Source organism: Felis catus, chromosome A1, assembly GCF_018350175.1.
Source record: "Felis catus isolate Fca126 chromosome A1, F.catus_Fca126_mat1.0, whole genome shotgun sequence".
Classification (NCBI taxonomy): Eukaryota; Metazoa; Chordata; class Mammalia; order Carnivora; family Felidae; genus Felis; species Felis catus.
In genome coordinates this window covers 33,499,357-33,523,539 of record NC_058368.1, presented here as the reverse complement: position 1 = coordinate 33,523,539, position 24,183 = coordinate 33,499,357, and positions in this window count along the sequence as shown.

The following is a 24,183-nucleotide window of genomic DNA, read 5'->3' as shown; positions in this document are numbered from 1 at the left end:
CCCCATCTATGTGGAATTTCTTAAGAGAAAAGAAGCTCAGTTAGAAACGAATGCTGAGCCTTCACAACACCTGCCACTGTGACTACCATTTGTTGATTATATTAAAAATTAATTTGTTTCTTCTACCTTTGGAATCCAGCTGAATGTGACACACATTTCCACATTTCTTCATCAAAATTGGCATCTTCAGAGGTAATATAGTTTCACTTATTTTGGAGAAGTTCACTTATTTAAAGGCTTCTTCAGTCTCTCCCCCCAGAGGATTCTATTTATGCCTTCAGACCTATGCTTTATCTACATCATATTCCAAACATAATGAACATCTTCCTAATATTTCCTAACATTTTCAATATGATTTGGCCACAAGAAAAAAAAATCATTATGTTCACGTAGAAAAAGAGGAAAAATAAAAGCAAAGAAAGTAGCATTCAATATCAGCGGAGGAAACATTTTTATGTAGCTTCTTTAGCAACAGTGAAATAGTTTTTGATCATGAACACTGTGGATAATATGTTGGACCCTTTCTGTCTCTCGACTTCTAGTAGTAAACTGCAACTTAATTATTGAGAAACATTGCTATCATTATTACATTTCTAGTCGTTTTTTTCTCCCAAATGATTCATACTTGTGATGTACTGTGGTTACTGTTCCCAGGATCAAATAAATTGAAAATATACAAAGAAATAAGATGCTTTTAAACTGATTTTGTTTTTAACCCAAAATTTCTCTGTGAGAATAGGCACAAGCAATAGTTCCATAAATATATGTTTGTACAAAATACTATATTGAATATATGATTTTTTTTCTGAGGGAATGCATGCTTATTTAGGTATTTTTTCCAGCTAACAAATATTTTAGCTTTTCTGAGAAGTCCTCCCAAAATCTCTATTTTGCTTTACTAAATCTAGTTGTTTTGTTATTTTTTTTCAGTTTCATATCAATATAGAATTAGAATGCAGTAGATAATATGCTGCGTATTGGGATGGTTAACTTATCCTCTCTTATTCTCTACCACTCACATACAGCTAAATATAATCAAAGGATAAAGAGAAAATCTTATATGGTGGTATTTGAAAATGGGGCAGAAGATATAGTAGAGAATACTTGAAATTGTGAGTCATGACAGTTGTGATATAAATCCTTTGCTATATTTTGTAAGATCTAACTGTATCCTGAGAGAGTTTTCCAAGGCTTTTACCCTCACAAGTAACATTTTGAAAGAAAAATAAGTTACACATATAAACAAATTTACATTAGATATACTTAGAATAATATGGATAATAAGCTAAGCTAAATATTTAAAAAATATTGATTCAAAATACATGCCTTGTGCTATAGCAGTTACTGCCTTTGTTTTCAGATTATGTGCATAATTTTATTAACAAAATTAAATTTGTATTGTATTGGCATGATTAACTCAGCTAGAAAGACACTCAACTTTTAATTTCCCAGTAAATTTGTAACGTTCTCTCAGAGCATAACCATAACGAAACAAGACTTATTGGGATGGTTAACTTTATATGTGAACTTGACTGGACCATGAGATACTTAGATATTTGGTTAAACATTATTCAGGGTGTTACCATCGGATCTCTTGGGTCTTTTGCTTGTTGACTGCAGAGATTTCAGACCTTGGGAGCTGTCAGCCTCTACAATCATGTGAACCAATTCTTATATATATATTTAAAATACATTACTAAAGAGTACAATATAGGAAAATAGCAGCAATGGAGAATATATTTTAAAAATGAAGTATTCTGAAAAGATGTAAATTTCTAGCAGGGGCAGAAATAAAAGGGTTTTAGTATATCTGGGAAATTGAAACCAGTTTTGAAGGGACACATACCAAATGTAAACAGCAAACCTATTTCAGACTGTTAACAATTTGATATTTAAATCATTCAATTAATATATGTCAGGTCCCTTCTATGTGTAATACTGTGCCAAAGGCTACAGAGGATAGTATCACATTCTGTACCATCATATAATTTAAAAGTACATTGGCAAACATAATGCTGGTAAATGTCAAGGCATCTATTCTATTCCAAAAACATTGCTGTGACATATGAAGATAGAGAGAGGAAATTTTTTCTAATTTATTCAAGGCAATGATTTGATGACATATTGTAGCATGATGGCATCTTGAGGGAAGAAACCCACAGGTTTTAAAAATGAGTAAATCATCTGGAAGTTGGGTGGGACTGGACAAGACAGTAATTGATATCAGAAGGATATGAAATTGATGTTGCTTTTTTTTCCGCCTAACTCACTGCACCTGGTGAGGGGGCATGTCCTTCATTGGAGGCAGGATCCCTTGATAGCCTCAAAAGTTCACCTTTCTATCTCTACTGCTCTATGGTAGTTGGAGTAGTGTCAACCCTCTCATCAAGTGATGGATTGATTCAGGCGGAGACATATGTTACAATTTTGGCCACTGAGATATCAGAAAGGCTTCTAGATGCTTCTGAAAAGTTTTTATTTCACTCTTATTTCACGTAACCCCGTGACGATCCTTTTGTGCTACATTTTGCCATCCTGTAAGGAAGGAGCCCTGAGAGCATCGTGAAACACAGGGAAAAGGCAGGAGACAAGCTCGAGTGGAGCGAGGGCGTTGCCAAGTAGCTGAGTCATCAGATCTCTGAATTGCCCTGCCTCTGGACGTCCTATTTTTTGTCATAACATATCTCCTTATTATTTCACCCCTTCGTCTGCTTTCTCTGATGGAAGACAAATGGCATTATTAAATTGTTAAATGATGGCCTCGCAATGCTTTTCAGCGTGCAAATTATTACCTGATCATCGAGTTGGCTTCAAGAAAACAGTAGGAGAGGGAAAAGGGCCTCACTATATCTTCAATAGAAGAAGCGATCTGGCAGCTTATGGACTAAATCCTACACAAAATTTCAGGCAGGATTATACATAGGACGTTACACATAAAAATCTGAATTTCTCTCTTCTCTTAAGAAATGAGGTTCAGTTTCACGTGGCAACTAGGAAGAAAACAGTTAGTATTCAGTCTCTACATTCCTTCCTCCATCCTTAGGGAATCTACCTTTTAGACCCCCTCCAGAGCTCTGATAAGAAGCTTTTAGGTTCTTCTCTAAGTTCTTGTGTAACTTGGTTGTTTAGTAGTCATGAAGCCATGATTTGGATTTATGGGATGCGGCTGCATCAACAATGAAAATTTTCAAGTGATCAGTGCAGGCAAGTCACATAGGTCCTTTAGCTACATGACAGTCAACGTATAAAAACCAAAAAAGGCCCCAAACCAAGTGGCTTCCTTGTGGTCAGCTGTACCGCACAGAGTTGCATTTGTCACTTTGAAATAGAACTATATCCCAGTGTGCCAAAAGAGGCTTTTGGAAATCTAAAACTTCTCAAGAATGATGATGAGCTTGTGGCTATTTCTTGGTTGTTTTCATTCTTTACTAATCATTAGCAAATGCCAGTGTTGGGGAAAACCTGTGACTTACGTGGATCTGTTTTGACAATTCAACCATTTCTGGTGACGCATTGACAATTGGTTAGACATAACAGACTGAGTGTACCTTTTCAGTGCAGCAGAACTCATGTTCTTGGCATTTGCACATTTAATGCTAAACAGAAAACTCCTTTTTTCTGCCTGTTTAAAACATTACCACAAACTTAGAGGATAATTGTACAGGAAAATATTATAATTCCTGATATCCATGAAAACACTGATGTGACTAACAACCTTTTGGTAATATTGCCATAATAGTCATTACACCGTGAAATATTTTATGCCGGTATTTTGAGGAAAATCTTAAAATATTCAATGAATACTATCAACTTATCTAACTGCTAATAACAACAGTGCTCTCAAAATAGGCAGTACTAACACCAGACATATTCCAACCATGACAAAAACAAAGCAACAACAATAACAGGAACCAACATGACAACAAGATTACAAGCAATGTAGCGCAAATACATGACATTAAATTAATTAATTTCATGATATACTATGACTTTAAAAACAGAGAGAAAAAGAGAGAGCAGGAGAGGTGCAGAGAGAGAGGGAGAGTGAGAAAGCATCCCAAGCAGACTCCATGCTGACAGTGGAGAGCCTGACAGCAGGCTTGAACTCATGAACCATGAGATCGTGACCTGAGCCAAAATCAGGAGTCAGATGCTTAACCAACTGAGCCAGTCAGGCACCCCATGTAACCTTAATATTCTTTTATTGTTTGACTCATATAATCAATGAAAGGATTAATAATAAAAAGTGAAAAATATGATATTTACAGCAAATTCATAATGGTCTCCAAAAAATCAGATATATAAGATTAAACCAAATAATAATTTTGAAGAAGTACGAGTTATGTAGAGGGTAAAAGAACAAAAAAAAAAAAAAAGAGGCATGTTGAAATAAATACTGAAATATGTTCCTAAATGAAGAATCATATTTTTAAGATGATTGGTTGTCATCTGAATAAACCATTAATTGCATTTAAACCTCAAATGCCTTTTTGGAAGTTCCATTCACAGAACTTAACCAAGAACACTTGCAAAATTTAAATAAAGTATTCCTCATCATGGCATTATCATCATCATCTTTGTATTTTTTTTTTAACCTAGAGGGTATCTTTGTTGCATTAATCTACCAAAGCTGCCATAACAGAACACCACAGACTTGATGGATTAAACAACAGAAACTTTTTTCTTACAGTTGTAGAGACTGGAAGTGGAAGATTAAGACCCTGGCAGAACTGGTTTCTGATAAGGCCACTCTCCTGGCTTGCAGACAGATGCCTTCCTACTCTGTCCTCACACACCCTTTCTCAGTGTATGCAATCTCCTGGTGTCTCTTCCTCTTCCTGTAAGGACAGTAGTCCTTTTGGATTCAGGTTCTACCCTTAGGACACCACTTAACCTTATTTCTCCTTAAAGGACCTGTCTCCAAATACTATCAGACTGGGGATTAGGGGGATTCAACCCGTGAACTGGGGAGGGGGCAACACTTCATTGCACAACAATTATCATCATCATTAAAAAAAAAAATTAGGGGCACCTGGGTGACTCAGTTGGTTAAGTGTCCAACTTTTGATTTGGGCTCAGGTCATGATCTCATGGTTTGTGAGATCAAGCCACACATCAGGCTCTGAGCTGGCAGCATGGAGCCGGCTTGGGATTCTCTCTCCCTCTCTCTCTACCCCTCCCCTGCTCGCTCACTCTCTCCCTCTCTCTCCCTCTCTCTCTCTCTCAAAATAAACAAACTTAAAAAAAAGTATTATGGCATTGTGAATCTCTTTTGTCTTATTAAAAAATAGCACATAATCACTACAAAATGTTAAGCAAAAGATATGTAAAAAAAACAAGCTTTATGTTCTCTCATTCTTCAAAGCCAACAGCACCTATGTGATAGTTATTCTGACAGGTCTTTCTCTTTAAAATAATGGTTCCATAATTTGATTTATAGTGTAATCACATCAAATGTTTCATTTTTTTTACCAACATCCCCTTTCCTAAATAGTAAATATAGATATAAATGATACATATGTAGAAATACACAGGTATAGATGTATAAATATAGTAATAGAGATGGAGACAGATATGTAATTAATTTAAATGGTCCATAATATTCTATTGTGTAAAAGTACAAAAATTTAACTGATCAATTTTGACTATAGAAAGGGGCACTGTTAGAGGTTGGGTTACCCTGAACATACTGAGGTACAGATGCATTTGCAGGATGTTTATACGTTTGTACTCCTTCAGTCAGTATCTACAAAATGTAAGAGGAAAGGGCGGCATTAGGAGAGAAAGCAGCTTAGTTGTGATGTACTTTAAATGAAGTTCTCACCTAAATCCAGAGACATTAGGAGACTGGATGGCACTTCTGAATAGTCTTTGAGCTGGGGTTAGAGAGCAGGACTTTAACCACTACATTTATCAGCCACTGAATACGGGTTGTCCCCTGAAAGGAGGTATGTCTTTGGTTGCGATAATTTTCTTTAGTCCAATACATCTCTGTAAAGGTTAAAGGCAGTCATTCCTAAGTGGCATATCATAGCTTACACCAGCTGACACCCCTTATCACATTTTACCTCATATTAGTCTCAAAAGCAGTTCCTCTAAGACATAAAAGGCAACCATGCAAGAGTTGACATTCACGTATTTATGGAACCTTAAAAAGAGTAAAAAAGTGATTCCTTTGATAATCAGTGACTACTCTAAAAAACTGCAGTCACAAAAATATAATATACTTGGTAAAGACATTGTTTTAAAGTCTAATATTTAGAATTTCACACTAATATCTGAATATTTATAATAATTCTCACAAAGTGGCTTTATGAAAGGAGACACACTCTTAATATTAAAATAGTATAGAAAAGGATAGTGAAGAATGCTAATCCATTTACTCAACAAAAATTGTTCATCTGTTTTGAGCTGACAGTCCCCTAGTTCCTGAGGACATAATAGTGAAAAACAACAACAACAACAACAAAAATACCATTTCTCTGTAAATTCATAATCCAATGGTAGGAAATAGATAAAGATCGGGAGTACTTGGACTAAAATTCTTGTCTGTAACTTAAGAACAACAGTTCTCTAATAACAAATAGATTATAGTCATCAACAATACAGATGAAATTATTTCAGAAGAAAAGGTGAGTTTACTTTTACTAATTATGGTCAAGAACTGACATAGTAGTCTCCAAGCTACAAAAGTCAAATGGTAAAGGGAAAAATAAGACTGATGAAGAGACATCAATAAAACTTCTGACAATGTCTTACGTTGGTTGAGGGACAAACTGTAGTCCATTCTATCAAAAATTTAAAAAAGAAAAGAAAAGGAAAGAAAAGAAAAGAAAAGGAAAGAAAGAAAGAAAGAAAGAAAGAAAGGAGAAAGCAAGAAGAAAGAAAAAGAAGAAAGAAAGAAAGAAAGAAAGAGCAAGAAGAAAGAAAGAAAAAGCAAGAAGAAAGAGAAAGAAAGAAAGAAAGAAAGAAAGAAAGAAAGAAAGAAAGAAAGAAAAAGAAAGAGAAAGAAAGAAAGAAAGAAAGAAAGAAAGAAAGAAAGAAAGAAAGAAAGAAAGAAAGGGAGGGAGGAAGGGAGGGAAGGAGGAAGGAAGAAAGGAGAAAAATAACTCTAGTAGAACATTAGAGGCTGTACAATAGACAAGGGAAATAGACTTTGCAGAATTAATTCATCTAAGTATCTAAACAAATAAAGTGTTAGGTAGAAGGTAAACAGGAGCAGTGGAAGGAGTACCCAGAGACAGAGTCTCAGGTTCTTGAAGTGGACTGACAGAGACATGAGCTGGAGGCAAGGACAGGTGCTAAATAGGTTACTCATTAGAATATGGGGGCACAACATCCTGACCTTGTGGCTTCCAAGACCTTGGGGCTGACAGATCAAGAGACACAGGTACAGAGTATGTGGTCTCCTCTTCCACCCCTGTCCAGGGTGATCACTAGACTCATTATAATGCATCTGCTTGCAATTACAGTCCCCACCCTACCATGGAGAAACGTTGCCATGATCGTTCTTGTACAAACCTTGTAGGGCCTAAAACTCCCCCTTCCTACCTGTGGGAGGAGTCCCCCAAATGATTGGAAGCAGCTTCCATAAGAGACCACCCCACCATAAATCATAACAACTCCCAGCTCAGAGAAACGTAACAAATATCCAATCCCAAAACAACCTAGGACCTGTTCCACCTCAGGAACCTGCCCCTCTCCCACCTTGAGAGTGTACTTTCACTTTAATAAACTGCTTTGCCCTTGCTACTTTCCTTCTGGCTGTCTTTATTCTAGAGTGAATCCCCATGTAAATCTTCTTAGGAATTGAAGGACCAAGACCTCCATTCACACAATGCAGTCTCTCCCATAGGTTACAAAAGGACCAGGCAAAATCATTATACACAGTTACCACAATTATTATCAAAATGTCCAGTTTTCAATTAAAGTTGTAAGATTTTGAGATACATGTTGGCACAGAAAAAGTGTGATCTTTACACAGGAAAAAAGCAGGCATTAGAAACTATCTTTGAAGGAGACAAGATGGTGAACTTAGCAGATAGACTATAAAGCAGATTCTATAAATATAGCTCAAAGAACTAAAAGACACCATTCCTAAAACATTAAAGAAAGGTTTTTTGACAATGTCTCCTTAAATAAAAAATATCTGTAAAGAAATAGAAATTATTAAAAAAAATTAACGTTTGTTTAATTTATTTATTTATTTATTTATTTATTTATTTATTTATATATTTATTTTTTTTGAGAGAGAGAGAGAGAGAGAGAGAGACACTGCGTGCACGAGCATGAACAGGGGAGGAGCAGAGAGGGAGACAGAATCAGAAACGGGCTCCAGGCTCCGAGCTGTCAGCACAGAGCCCAATGTGGGGCTCAAACTCACAAGCCGTGAGATCATGACCTGAGCCGAAGTCGGCCGCTTAACCGACTGAGCCACCCAGGCGCCCCAAGAAATAGAAATTATTAAATAATCAAATAGATATTCTGGAGTTGAAAAGAGTAGTTCCTGAAATAAAAAAATCCACAGCAGTATAGCTCAACAGTACATTGAGGTTCATGGAGAAGAGATACAGTAAACCTGAAGATTTTCAAAACATGCTATGCAATCTGAAGAACAGAGAAATAAATGAATGAGGAAAAAAATCAGCAGAGGTTTCAGAAAAGTGCGGGACTCCCTAAGTACTCCCATATACAAGTACTGGAATTACAGGAGATGAAAAGGTAGAAGAAAATTACTTGAAAATAAAATGACTGAACACTTTCTCAAACAGTTAAAAACATTAATCTACACATCCAAGAAGCCACCATCAAGTCCAAGAGGGAGAGAGATCCATGCTCAGACACATCATGGTCAATATACTGAAAACCCAAGACAAAATCTTGAAAGAAGCAAGAGAAAAATGACTTATGCACAAAAGGAAGCACAAAAAAACCAACAGCTGAGTATCTGAAAACAATAGGGCCATGAAGCAACAAGACAGCATATTCAAAATGCTGAAAGTAAAAAGCAAAAGAAACCAGAAAAACCCCCAAACAAAAACCCTATCACTCAATAATCTTGTATCCAACAAAATGCCTTTCAAATGAAGACTATATAAATACATTTTCATATTAAAAACCAAAAAGCTGAGAAAAATTGTTACATATAGAATAAAATTACAACATAATAAAGGCTGTTTTATGAAAGTTCCATGTCTACGTTTATTTTTCCACGGACGACCAAGTATCCTAGCACCAATTGTTGAAAAGACTATCCTTTCTTTCTTCAGTTGCCTTTGAATCTTTAAAAGATCAGATGACTATGTGAGTCAACATCTGCTTTCTCTGCAGCAGATACGTGCTTTGCAAATAATCCTTCCCTAAGGGCGGAGTTGAATAGATCGAGTGTGATTTGTCATCTGTATATCTTCAGTGATGAACATTATGCTGAACATAAGCACTGTAGCATAGTTGATATAGTTGTTTCCACGGCGGGTTTTGGGTTTTGGTTAAGAATTTTGACACTGCTATACATATGTACTGGAATTGAACAATTAAATGGATGGCAGATGGCGGGAGCTAAGTTTCTATTACAATTGGTGTCTACAGATAACAAGAGGAGGGTAAAGTGATACACATAGCAAAGGATCAGAGTGAAGACGTCAGTATTAATTCATATTTTCCTTAATGCAGATACAGACTGTTATATATAGCAATATTTTATATATATGTATATACACATGTGTTAGTACACTGACGTATACTTCCTTGCTAAATCAGCTTCCTACACCTAGAAGCAATGACATTCTGAGAGCAACAAGCATACCTAATGTAGCACCCAGATACTGATTTATAATATCATTCTTTAGTGAAAGCAACTGGGGCTTCATGGAAAAGTAGCTTATTCTAGGCCAGGAGCAAAAAATGTACAAGATGGCTCTGAGTATCTTGTGGTATCAGAAAATAAGGAGGTGTTCAACACACACACACACACACACACACACACACACACACACACGATGGGGATATTTTTAAAGGGATAAAGGAGCCACTGGTAGAGTTCATGATAGCCAAAGTTGGAATAATTTGAGCACCGCGATAAAGTAGTATTTGCTTATTTTCTAAAGTATAAAATAAATATTCATGAGTCTATACTGATAGAAACAAATGAATTAATAAGTAAAATGAGAATTCTAGACAAATCTCCTATGCAGGAGAATTTCAAATAATTTATACAGATATTCATTCCTCAAGGAGAGAAAATAGAACTCCCCACTGTTTGAGGGTGGAATGCGGATTATAACTTCCTTTCAAAAAGTGTAATATTGAAAAGGTGGGGGGGAGGAAAGTAACTTTACAGTGGAAAAATCTTAGGAACGCCATCATCAAAATCAAAGCCAACTCATCAAAATCAATATTAACAGTGCTAAGTTACACTGATAGTATGCATACTTGATATGATGTGATGATAATGACACATTATTGCTGTGGTCTGCCTCCCTAGCACACAGACTCCCTTTCAAATCATGAGAAATATATCAGACAAATCTTAATTAAGGAACATTCTATAAAAGATGACCACTACTCCTCATAACCATAAAAGTCATCAGAAACAAAGATGGTCTGAGAAATTGTCACAGGTAAAGGAGCCCAAAGAAACATGCTTACTAAGTGTAGTGTTCTGGATGGGATCCCAGAACAGAAAAAGATAACAAGTAAAAACTTATAAAACCTGACTCAAGTAATAAGTTTAGTTAATGATAATATATAATTATTGGTTCACTATTATAACAAATGTACCATGCTAATTTAAGATGTTAATATGAGTGGAAATTGGGTGTGAGGAACTTGAGGGACTGTGGACTACCTGCAAAATTGTTCTGTATTTTGAATAATATTCTAAATTAAATTGATCAAAAATAGATATACAATATAGACATCAAATACTATACTCCTTTCTAATTTTTTTAATGTTTATCATTTTGGAGAGAGAAAGAGACAGATCACAAGTAGGGGAGGGGCAGAGAGAGAAGGAGACACAGAATTCTTTAGCACAGAGCCCAACATGGGGCTCAAACTCAGGAACTGTGAGATCATGACCTGAGCTAGAGTCGGACACTTAACCGACTGAGCCACTCAGATGCCCCTCAAATAGTGTAATTTTATGGGGGATTGTGGTTTATGAAGTTAAGAAATAGGTCTTCAAAATAGGATTGACAGTATTGACACTGACATGAATTAATAAATAATTCAGTCAAAGGTCCTGGGTTTGAATCCTATTTACCCATTCAAAATCTTGCAACTGTCATTTGTAAATGGTCTTCCTTTCTCTTTTCTGAGCTATTTCATCTAACAATCCATTGTCTATCTTTAAACTTGATTTTTTAATTTTTATTATTAGGCAAGAAACTCTGTCTAGTCACATTGAAGTCTAATAATGCAGTCTCAAAACCAAGTCCAAATCTGCCAGAATCTAGCTCTTGGCATTGGCCAATTAATTAACTTCAATGTTAATTTCACATATATAAGAAATAAAGATTTCACACGTTTTAAGAAAATATGCTAATGGCTGAGGCCCTTAACATTACTTTGTTTACTTAGTTAACATTTCTCTTTTTAAAAGAATATCACACAGAAGAAAATGTCAGATACCAAAATGTTAGGTCAATAAATTTATATTATTGAGACAACCAGATTTCTTTCAAGAGTCAGCTTATAAAGCCAACTTCCAGTTATATATATATATATTTTTTTTCCTATACAACTATGGGTTAATTGTCCCTCCCATGTGCAAACTACCTCACATTAAGCGCATAACATTTATTTGTCATATTACAATTGTGTCTTTCCTTACCTCTCTCCCCTACTAGAGTACATACCAAATTTGAGAATTTTTACTGAATATAAAAATATATATTAAAAGGCAGTTCTAAATCAGAGGAAAGACTGAACAAATCAGACTCCCCAACCTGTGCAAAATCATGTTTTCATTAAAATTTCCAGGGGGAAGATTTTAACCCCATATATCTTGGAGCTCATAAACGATATACAGTAAAACCTTGGATTGCGAGTAACTTGTTCTGTAAGTGTTCTGCAAGCGAACAAATTTTGTTTTTAGTTTTTTTTTTTTTATCGTTTATTTATTTTTGAGACAGAGAGAGACAGAGCATGAACAGGGGAGGGGCAGAGAGAGAGGGAGATACAGAATCTGAAACAGGCGCCAGGCTCTGAGCTGTCAGCACAGAGCCCGACGTGGGGCTCGAACTCACGGACTGTGAGATCATGACATGAGACAAAGTCGGACACTTAACCGACTGAGCCACCCAGGCGCCCCAAGACGAGCAAATATTTCTAAAAAATTTTCACTTGAAAAACGAATGATGTCTTGTAATACGAGTGGTACGTGCCATCAAATGTTACGTGATCACAACTGAGCCAATGGTTCTTCTCTCTCTCTCTCTCTCTTGCTGTGGGATTATGGATGATCGTCTCCTATGCTTGGATGCTTGGTCACAGGCCATGGTGTTTGGCAGAAATCAGTGATTTTTCAGAATGTTGGAAGGTGCCCACGACTAGCACTAGTGTTTTTTTTTTTTGTCACTTCAAAGCACCTATGGACAGTCCTTTGCTTTTCCGTTCAAGAGTGAGCTTAGGAATGCTTTGCTTCATTCTAGGTTGGGCATCCTGCAGATATAGACCTTTTGTCTGCTGTCTTATTGACAGTTCCATTAAATACAGTATATGATACGAGTTTATTAATACTGAATGTAGTCAACATCTGTTAGTGAAAGTCGTCCTCCACAATAACCCTCATCTCTCGTGTCTCCCTCACACCAGCCACGAAGGTTTTCAAAGGTAAGTACAGGTTAATTTGTTTATCTTTTTAAAAAATTTATTATTGTGAATTATATTACAGCATTGTAATTATTTTTATATGAATATTTTGGGGATGTAGAACGAATCATCTGAGTTTCCATTATTTCTTACGAGGAAATTTGCTTTGATATGCAAGTGCTTTGGATTACAAACATGTTTCCAGAACACATAATGCTCACAAACCAAGGTTTTCCTGTATTTATTATTGATCAGAATATGGCATAAAGAGAGACAGCCTTAAAGAAATAAAGCTAATGAAAACAGAAGGGAGAAAAATAGTAAAAGAAAAAGACAAATTAATGCAATAGAACTTAAGGAAATGAAGATAAGAATTAACCAAATCAAACAATAAGTATGCAGTTTTGAAAGAAGAAAATATTCGACTCCTGCTTAGCAAAGAGCATGTGGCCCTTGTCTCTGGTATTTCAGAGGTTGATAAGGGATAAATAAGTTTGTAAGATATAAACACCATCCAGTTAAGTATATGCTTTGATTATACGCCTGTGTAAGTAAGATATGTATAAAGGTCAACAGATTAAATATGTAGTTTAATCAGCAAATTATGTAAATTAGCACAAATAAAATACTCTACAACTTATGATCAGTAAGGCATGCAATTCCATTAGCCAAAAGTAGGTACATTTAAGACAGTTAAATATGCTCTTAGATCAGCAAGACTGGAAGGAAAAAAAGAACAAGAAAACTATACATTTTCAGATTTGGAGCCTGGGCTGCACCTTAAATCCTGAAGGTGTTGGCACACTGGCTCCTGATCATGGAGCTTTTATGGGACTAGCCCTCACTTGCAGAGTGACTAGGAACTGAAAAAAAAAAAAAAACTTCAAAAAAAAATACAGAAACAAAACTCCTCAAAGGCAATGGAAAGCAACCCAGATCAGGGAGAAATTGGCTCAAGTGAAGGCACTGAGGCAATTTGCTAAGATTTTTTTTCTTTTTTTATGGCTTTTTGCCTGACAGAACGTGCCAGGTGACACCATGAGCACTGAAATTTAGGAAGAAACTTTCTGTGATACTCTCATGAAGAACCAGGGCACAGAGTTCAGGGCTCTCACAACCTCTAGACAGGGAAGGAGGAAAAACTTCAAAGAACTGAGCCAAAAAAGGAAGTTACAAATCTGTAAAAAAGGTGGAGTATCAACTGTGTACAGACCCAAATATCTGCCTGAATCTGGACCCTCTTGTGTAGGGTAGATTCCAAACAGTGCAGCTAACAGTGTAAGAACTGGATAGAGATTTCAGCTGCTGGAAATTGAAAGACAAAGAGTTTGGAGTTAGAATCCAGACTGCCAATGTCTATTTTCTCATTCTTATTTTGCCCACATTTCTAGTTCCTTTAACAAGGATTCCACATAGCACATAGTTTACTCTTGTATGTGTTTAATACTTACATGTCTCTCTATATTTCTATCCCTATTCAGCAAATACTTGAAATAATTACTTCTAAATAGATATGAGAAAGAATCTGGATAAAACAAAGATATGTTAACGTGTTGACTTGCCAGGTGGTAGAGGCTGAAAAAACAATGTTTTAAACTTTTAGTTAATATAGTGCTTTCCAATATTAAACTTTTATTAGACAATTGTTTTCCTAAAAACTTGAACTGTATGCTAACAAAAATAATACCAAAATCTTCTGAAACCAAAAATCAAATTATCTCAGAAAAATTGTTAATTTGTGTCTAATTCAATAAACCATATAGAAGCACAACATAATTATTTTTTATATAGGTCTGTATTTAAATATAACATCTTTAAAGTCAAAGGGGTTCTGGGTCCCTAACAATCTGACAAAATCACATATCTTGACACACTGAAAAAGTTACCCATATAATATGAAAAGATGTCAGAGACGTCAATGCACTAGTATTGCCCATAATAATAAAAGGAGCAACAAAGTGATACATTTTTGTATATATAATAAATGAGTCACTGTTTCTTCTCTTTATATTTTCTCTTTAATTTTTTTAATGTGTATTTATTTTTGAGAGAGAGACAGAGCACGAGCAGGGGAGGAGCAGAGCGAGAGGGAGACACAGAATCCAAAGCATGGTCCAGGCTCCGAGCTGTCAGCACAGAGCCCAACGTGGGGCTCGAACCCACGAACCGTGAGATCATGACCTGACCCGAAGTCAGACACTTAACCAACTCAGGCACCCCTGTATTTTCTCTTTAAACACATACAGAAAGGATATACATGTATTCATTTGTTAATTTTTGTTATGTTTCATCCTTAAACAATAGCATGTTTTTAAAGAAAACATTTCTATTTGAAATCAGTCACGTTATTATGGTAGATTCTATTAAACCGGTAGTGGTTTTCAACCACGTGAAATTTTGTCTGGAGATACTTTTGGTTGTCACAACGGGGAGCAGGGTGCTCCTGGCATCTAGTGGGTAGTGGCCAAATATGCTGATAAACATCCTACGATGCAGATCCCCAACCCTGAACAAAATGTTTGGTCCAAAATGTCAATAGCGCTTTGGTTAGGAAACTAGAGCACACAAAGACAGTCGTAGTATTCTGCTTCTTACAGTTTTTTGTGACATAAGAAAGAACTTGCTTTATTGATACAGTAACCACCAGTGCCTCTGAAGATAGACTGCCTGATACAACCTGTCACACTGTGGGAAAATGACCTAAACTTTATAAGCTTCATTTTCCTTCCCTATAAAATGGGATCCTAGAGCAGAACCTATATCATAGTTTGAGATAAGGATGTTCTACCTGAAATGGGTTGTGAGTATTGATTGTGGTAAAGCTGCCTTGAATCCAGGATTTATAATGAACTACAATTCTACATGGATATCCTTTGGTCTTGAGTGTTATAAAATTTTTAAATACTTTTTAATGTTTGTTCATTTTTTGAGGGACAGAGAGACAGGGCACGGGCGGAGGAAGGACAGAGAGAGAGGGAGACACAGAATCCAAAACAGGCTCCAGGCTCTGAGCTGTCAGCACAGAGCCTGACGTGAGGCTCAAACCCACGAACCATGAGATCATGACCTGAGCTGAAGTCGGATGCTTAAGCCACTGAACCACCCGGGAGCCCCTTGAGTGTTATAAAAATTTTTAACAACTGTCTTGAGGACATTTTATTTAAATAAATCTTTCATATCATGATCTAATTAAATATGCTTCAAACTTTTAGCCATTTAAAATATTCAACTATTATAATTTCGGTTTGGGGTGTATGGATATAGAATCCACTTACCTGCCTGCAGTCACACGAAACTATTAAAAAATAGATTGAATGTTTGCCTCAGGCTAAAAATGCCATGCCACACAATGGTGGTTTTCCATCAATATCCTGCATGTAACTTTGAGTACTGTCTTTTTAATAAGATGTTCTTATGAAATGGCAAGGAACCAAGAACAGGAGATCTAAATGAGAGTACTGACAGTGACATGTCAAGAACATTTGGTCCTTAAAGAAAGGAAGACACAAGCATTCTGGGCATCTCTGGAAGCCAGTGAGACAAACAGCGTGCACACTGGGACCCATTATGTCCAAGAAAATCATAGCGGAGAGCAGTTTCTGTAGGCAGTTTGTGGGTAAGGTTAATCTAGTCCAGGAATAGGATTGAAAAAAAGAACTATCAATATCAATTTGAGAAGAAATGTAATTAACCATTCAACTAGAGTTGAACTGATGTACTAAGAAATACTTTTATAATGTGGAAATTCAGAAAAGCAAAATATGAGGTTATGAATATTGTCCGCCCAATAAGGTATTTCTAGTTATTTTTGACAAGTTTCCTCGACACTGCCCTTGGCATTGCATATAAATCAAAGTTAACATTGAATCCTCACAATTCATATATTTAAACAATTAGTTGGCTTAATAGCATTACTGATAGTACAATCAGAATGTTGTTTGATTCAATATTAATAAGATGTGTTTTGTTTTGTTTGTTTTTTTACCTTAAGATTTGGCTACCCGCTATATATGCTATGTAGGTTCCTTTTCCTTTTTTGTATTATTATTATTTTTTAATCGGTAGTAGGGTCTTTTGGTCAGGTTTTGATTCTGGGGTCTTCAATTTCCTTGACCTGAGACATTGAAGAAGTCACTGTAAGTGTCCTGGAGCACATCAGCCAGAGATTCAATTGTCTTATATATGAAGAGTGGGTAACCTAATCTGTGTTTTACATCACATGATGATAAGTATTGAATTAAAATATTTGGAAGAACCTTATAAATATAGAATATATATGACCATTAGGTGGTCATAAAACTACTGCATATAATAATGCCATTGTTATCACTATAAACACTAATAGTGAAGGCTCAACTTCAGACAAGCACCTCATAAAGATAATCATATCAAGTTCACATAGGAAAAAGCAATTGTTTTACTTACTGTCACCTCTCTTTAGAGAAGAGATAATTAAATTTATAGTGTGCAAATAAAATGTCCAAGGTCACAAAATTAATATGACAGATTTTGCATATAATCTACCAATCTCCATATCTATGATGTTTAATTCCATAATGTGATAATGAAGTTGAATATTAGATCTATAAATATGTACATCAACTATTTTGTTGATTATCTATGGATTGCAGAGATCAGCAGTTTTCAACTTTGAATTACAATATCCAAGTACAGTACTGTGGCAGTCGCTATTTGCCAATTATCCCAAATTTTCCTTCTTCTGGGCACATAATAAAATTGCACTCCCTGGCCTCTTAGTTGAATGGGGTCATGTCCAAGTAGTTGTGAACAAACTAAAGACTATCATTTCCGGGCTACAGTATTTAAGTCCATTGTAAGACCCCGACAGCTCTCTTTTCCTTGCAGGCTGAAGACTGACAACATTCAAGATGGCATTTTCTTCATTGGCCTATGTTTGTTTCATGGTGACTGAAACTGAACAGAAACATCTGCCTAACCCCTATCAGGCATTGAGCATGAGTTAGAAAAAAACCTTTTGTTATTATAAAGTCCCTATATTTTTGAGGTTTTTTTTTTCTGTAGTCTGGTTTGATGATTACAAACACACTCCATTTACATATCCAACTCCATACAACATTTAAGAGCACTAGCTATAATTCTACCACTTTCTTTCATGTCCAAAAACAAATATCTGAATCCATGTGGGGAAGAGTAACATTCCAACAGAGGAAAACTAGACTCCAATCTCATTTAAAAAAAAAAAAAAAGATTATTCAAAATTACTGTTCTTTAATACTACTAACATATTATGACAAACTTCAGAACTGACAAACCAAGATTTTGTAGTTGAGAAAAGTTGATATAAACAATACAGCTCCATGTAGAATTGATACGTTCGCTTTTATTTTCAGCAACTTTTGTATACACTAACACACAAATATATTGTCATTATAAAAGAATCAAGCGATATGTAATAATTCAAAACAAAAATAAAGTTCCTCCTTTATTCCCTTTCCAATCATCACCGTCCTTCCAGTCCTCTGACTGTGGGGAGATTATGCATATTACAGATGCTTACAATTATTTTTCTTACATAAGTGCTGTTATTCTACCTGTGCTATTATTGGACTTTATCTCTTAAACATATGCCTCAGAATTGGTCCATGTTTTTATAGGTCTTTCACATTCTGTTAATCCTTGTCATAGTTTTCCATAGTTTGGATGCACCATATTTTATTTAACCAGTGTCATATTGATGAGATTTAAGGGGCTTTTATTTTTAACAACATAAACAAAGCAATGCTGGGTTGCACAACCTCTAAAGAAATCTTTGATTTTATTCTGAGTTATTTTAACCTCATGAACCTCATGAGTTTTCAGGTATCTGCTTTGCCCTACCCTCTTAGACACTGTTTACATAACAGAATTTCTATCTTAGTGGCTTGGAGATTTGCCATATCCCCTTAAACACTCGGGTCCTCTTTTTTTTTTTTTAAACTAGGGTGATCATTTTTAATTTCTTTTATAGTTATTGAATTATTCACACTTATTTTCCCTAGTTGAGACAAACTAAGTAAAATTTTTCAAGTCCACTGCCATTTGTCTAGATTCTTCAAGTTGTTGGCATAACGTTGCACATCTAACTCGGTTCTAATTTATTTAACTTCTTCTTTATCAGTGGTATATGCTCTATATCATTATAATTTTTTTCATATTCTTTCTTATTTTTTTATTTCTAATAGTTGAATATAGTTGTGCACAGAAATTTGGGTTTTATCGATGTTGCAATTCAACTGGTGTTATTTAATGCTTTTAATTTATTTTTGACCTTTGAAATCTGGTTGGATGCATTTAACCCAGAATGTTAAGTACTTCTGACATATATGTCTTTATAAATGTTCTTCATACATAAATGAAAACTTCACTTTCAGAGTATCTTGGATTCACAATTTTTTTAACTTCACAATTCTTAAGCTATTGCAATATTAACTTTTTTGGTATTCAGTTTATCAGAGAAAAAATACACTAGTATTATTTTTGTATCTGTGTCAGGTTAATTTTTTTTTTCTCCAGAAATTACATATACCTTTATCTCTTCATTTAAAGTGATGTGGTGCTTATTTAATTACTTTTAACCAAGTCGATTCCTTCAATTTGCAAATTTCCAGCTCAGGTACACTTTAGTAGATTTTGATATGGACTATTTCTTCTACTTCAAGGTCCTAATTTCAACCATAAATAGATCTTGTTTTTATGGGCTAGATATGCATTTTTTATCATCCATATATTTCTTACTTTTACTAATCTTACTTTAATCACTTTTTCTTGTGTTTGCTTTCTTTCTGGGAGAGCAACTCAAGTTGAACCATCATTATAATTATTTCATTTTCTCTTTTACTGGTGTTACTCTTCAGTAATGAAAACACCAATTTTCTTTCTATTTATCCCGGTAAGTTACTTTGTACTTTACACTTTCTGATTCAATTTTCTTTTCATTTCTGTCTCTCTGATTGTCTAGTATCATTCTTGGAACTCAACTTTCTTATTCCTATAGAAACTGACAAATACCTTTGTTAATTTTTATCCCATTTTCTATTGCAAATAAACTCCATAGGTCTATCCTTTTGAAATTTTAGTGTAATGTTAATTGTATACAAGGACAAACAACTACCTTTCTTATAATTATATAAAATGTTAGCATCTATTATGATTGATATGGCATTATAATGTCAAAAGTCTTTCGAAGTGATAAATAATCTAATTTTAACTCTATTAAATATTTTTATGAAATAGCTCTCATTTTACCAAAAAATATAAAAGGCTCTTTGGGATAATTATATTTAATGCTAATAATAATGGAAATATATTTTATTTTAATAATTTATAGACAGGAAACTACGGCTCAAAAATTAAAGTGACTTGCTTAAAATCTCTTAGCCAGGAAAAAGCCAAGGAAAAAGTTCAGATTCATAAAACATCTTTTAACTGTCTTTATTTTTTTATATCTCATGGAGCTATTTTGTAAAAGTACTTTTATAGATTGAGTAAAAATGGGTGAATATAAAGTAAAATAATATTTTCCTTGTCACTTCAAGGCAATAGTATTAGCGTTTGTATCATCATTCAAGTTAGAATTTTATTTCTAATTTTTAAAAAGGTATACATCATTATTTTTTATTCTTATTATCTTTAGCATTATATATTTGAATATAAATATAGGTTTATAGATATTTTCATTGGATGAGAATTTATGGATTTGAAAAAAAAATATTACCAAAGAATAGGGTTTTATATTTTTAAAAACAATACTTTGGTATTAATGGCGTATAAATTTTTTTTAATGTTTATTTATTATTTTGAGAGAGAGAGAGAGCATGAGTAGAGAGAGGGAGATACAGAATCTGGGGCAGGCTTCAGGCTCCGAGCTGTCAGCATAGAGCTGGATATGGGGCTGGAACAGAATTTGAGATCATGACCTGAGTGGAAGTCAGACACTCAACCGACTGAGCCACCCAGGCGTCCCTTGATTTAAAAGTTTTTAATAAATTCTTAAAGGAAAAATGTAGAATAGTTTAAATTAAAACTATGAAAGGGGCGCCTGGGTGGCTCCGTCGGTTGGGCGTCCGACTTCAGCTCAGGTCACGATCTCGCGGTCCATGAGTTCGAGGCCCGCGTCGGGCTCTGGGCTGATGGCTCAGAGCCTGGAGCCTGCTTCCATTGTGTGTCTCCCCCTCTCTCTGCCCCTCCGCTGTTCATGCTCTGTCTCTCTCTGTCTCAAAAATAAATAATAAACATTAAAACAAAAAAAAATAAAATAAAAAATAAAAAATAAAAAAAATAAATAAAACTATGAAAAGCCAATTTTGTGTGAAGAAAATTGTGTTTATGATTAAAGCTATGCCAGTTGCTTTATTTTTAGAATGTTTTAAAGATAAATGCTTGGGGCACCTGGGTGGCTCAGTCGGTTAAGCCTCTGACTTCGGCTCAGTTCATGATCTCACAGTTCGTGAGTTCTAGCCCCGCGTGGGGCTCTGTGCTGACAGCTCATAGCCTGGCGCCTTCTTCGGATTCTGTCTCCCTCTCTCTCTGCCCCCCCCCCACTCACACTCTCTCTCAAAAATTAACATTAAAAAAAATTTAAAAAAAAAGATAAATGCTTAAAATCATAAAATGAGTTTTTAAGTATTAAGTATAATTCTGATATTGCAGTAAACCAAAATACCTTCAACATGCTTAAATACAAAATAAGTGGCATTTGGATATTTTAGTATTCAGTCTTTCTGGTTTTTATTTTTCTTATCTCCAAAATGGGAATTATTATAATAATAATTTCTACTTCATAATGTATTGTGACAACTAAATACTTGACAAGTGTACGATATTATGCATTTCAGTAGAACCACTAAAGTATGTGTTTAGGGGTGCCTGAGTGGCTCAGTTGGTTAAGCTTCTGACTCTTGATTTCTGCTCAGGTCATGATCTCACAGTTCATGATATCGAGTCCTGAGCCCCAAGTAAGGCTTAGTTCTGAGCATGGAGTCTGATTCGGATACTCTCTCTCCCTTTCTCTCTACCCGTCCCCCTCATATGCACATTCACTCTCTCTCTCAAAATAAACACTTAAAAAAATAAAATATGTGTTTAAAATCAATTATTAATTTATCAGTCAATAGCATAAAAAAGCTGTTCAATATAGGCAAGAACATGGTATGCTAGAATATCAATAAGGCTAAGCATGATGATGTGTTTATTTTTCATGTTTTTACTGAAAAGTGAATCATATAATGAATAAGAATAAACTGTTAGCTTTTAGAATATTAAAATGATAGATTTTTCTTATCTTAAGTATAATGCAAACAGGAGCAAAATTATACCTTTAAGTTATTATACATTAAAATACTTTCACCTTACCATTACAAAAATAATCAATTAAAAACATTTGTATATAATAATTATTGACTGATTAAATGAAAACTATATGAAGGTCATGGTGAGAGGCAAAATAAATGTAATTCTAATTTTTACAAATAGTTATTAAGGAGTTCAAAATATATTAGTGAAAGAGGTTGACAATTTATTATGATATGGAAATACCTTAAATAGTAGAACAGATGCATTAGATGGCTTTATCCTTGAATGACATCTGACACTGTCCGGGAGAAAAGGTGAAATTTGCCTCCAGAACTGAAGGGCAAAACATTATGCATGTAGTGAAAAAGATAAAATCATTTGAATGTATAACTGGTCAAGGTTAAATCTGAAAAGCCAATTCTCCAAAGAGCTAAACTTAGGTCAATCTAATTTTTTATGTATAAAGTTGATGAAAAATTATACAATATCTTCAAATGACTTTAAGCCATTACAAAATCAAACATTTCTCTACTCTCCCCAAGTAGTACATGCCCTGGAGATATATTGCAAAGGTATTGCTTAAGTTGGCCATCTTGGAGAGCTCAACACAATTCTCCAAAATGGTTTTTATCTGTAAGAATACTAAATGGACTTAATAGGCCAAGAAGGAATTAAAATCTATCCGTGTTCACAGAAGCTGTTCTACTGCATATGCCTTGCCAGCAACAGTTTGAGAATTTCAAGTTTCTGGAATTTGAGTTATTGTTTGACCACCGCCATTTGCTCTAGTGTGTCTGTTAATACATTGCAACTCTGTTAAGTCAGGGTTTTTTAGCAGGTCATGAAACTTACTCCCTGGTTTAAAATAAACATATTACCTAAAAAAATTCTAGGCAGAACAAAATATATCTGTTGGTTTGCAAGTTTCTCAGGAGCCTCCCAGGTGTAATCTGAAACCAGCCCCTGAAGGTAGAAGGTAGGAAGAGACAAGAAAGAGATTGGTAGGTGACAGGTTTAATAAGCAACAAAAATTACGTATGACATTCGTCTAGGGTGGCCACAAGATGAGTAGGTCTCCTCTCACAAAAGTGGTTTTGTTTTGTTTTTTTAAAGAGGGAGGGGGGCGGGAGAGAATCCCAAGCAAACCCCATGCTCAGCACAGAGCCCGACATGGGGCTCGATCCCATGACCCTGGGAAATCAAGTGTCGGATGCTCAACCGATTAAGACCCCCGGAGTGCACCAGTGCCCACAAAATCTTAAAAGTTTATAGAGAGGCCTTAACTGGGTTCAGTATGTATATTGTCTGGATAGTCTCAACGTCTCAAGTAATGAGACACATTTTGGTCATGTGCTATGTTGTTGGAGCAGCCTCTGGAAACAGGGAAGGTGAACAGAATGCATTTTCAAGGATGAGGAGAGGGTAAGGGGCCTCCAATTGTGGGGTACAACTCATGGGTAGACCTATGGTCACATTGTCTTGATGACCTCCCCAAAACTCTTATTTTACTATCTTTTGGGTTTTATTGTGAGAAGAGAAGCAAATGGAATATTTTGAACACAACACCCACTTTTAGTAAGTATATCTGTTATTTGTGGCTGCATGATAAATCATGCCCAAACTCAGTGACTTAAACTGGCAGTGACTATTTGTTATGAATCTGTGAGCTGACTGAGCTCAGCTTGGCTGATTTTCGGCTCCACATTATATATGGTGAGATTACCTCTATCATTGAATCAGCTGGATTCCCAACAGTGGCTGGAATGTCCACCTTGCTCCATGTGGCCTCTAACAATTTGGTACTGGCATGGGCTTTCTCACTGCATGATGCCTACCCTCCAACATGGAGGGGCAGAAGCTGACAGTTCTCTTAAAACCTGAACTCAGATGTGATATCCCAAACATCACTTTAATTTTATTTTACTGAACATAAGACTGGCTCAGACTCTACCACTTGATGTAAGTGGTGAAATGCATATGCACAATTGGGAGGAATTATAGGTTACCATGTTAGAAGACTTCCTATTACAGTGAGCAGGTGCAAAAACAGAAAAGAAA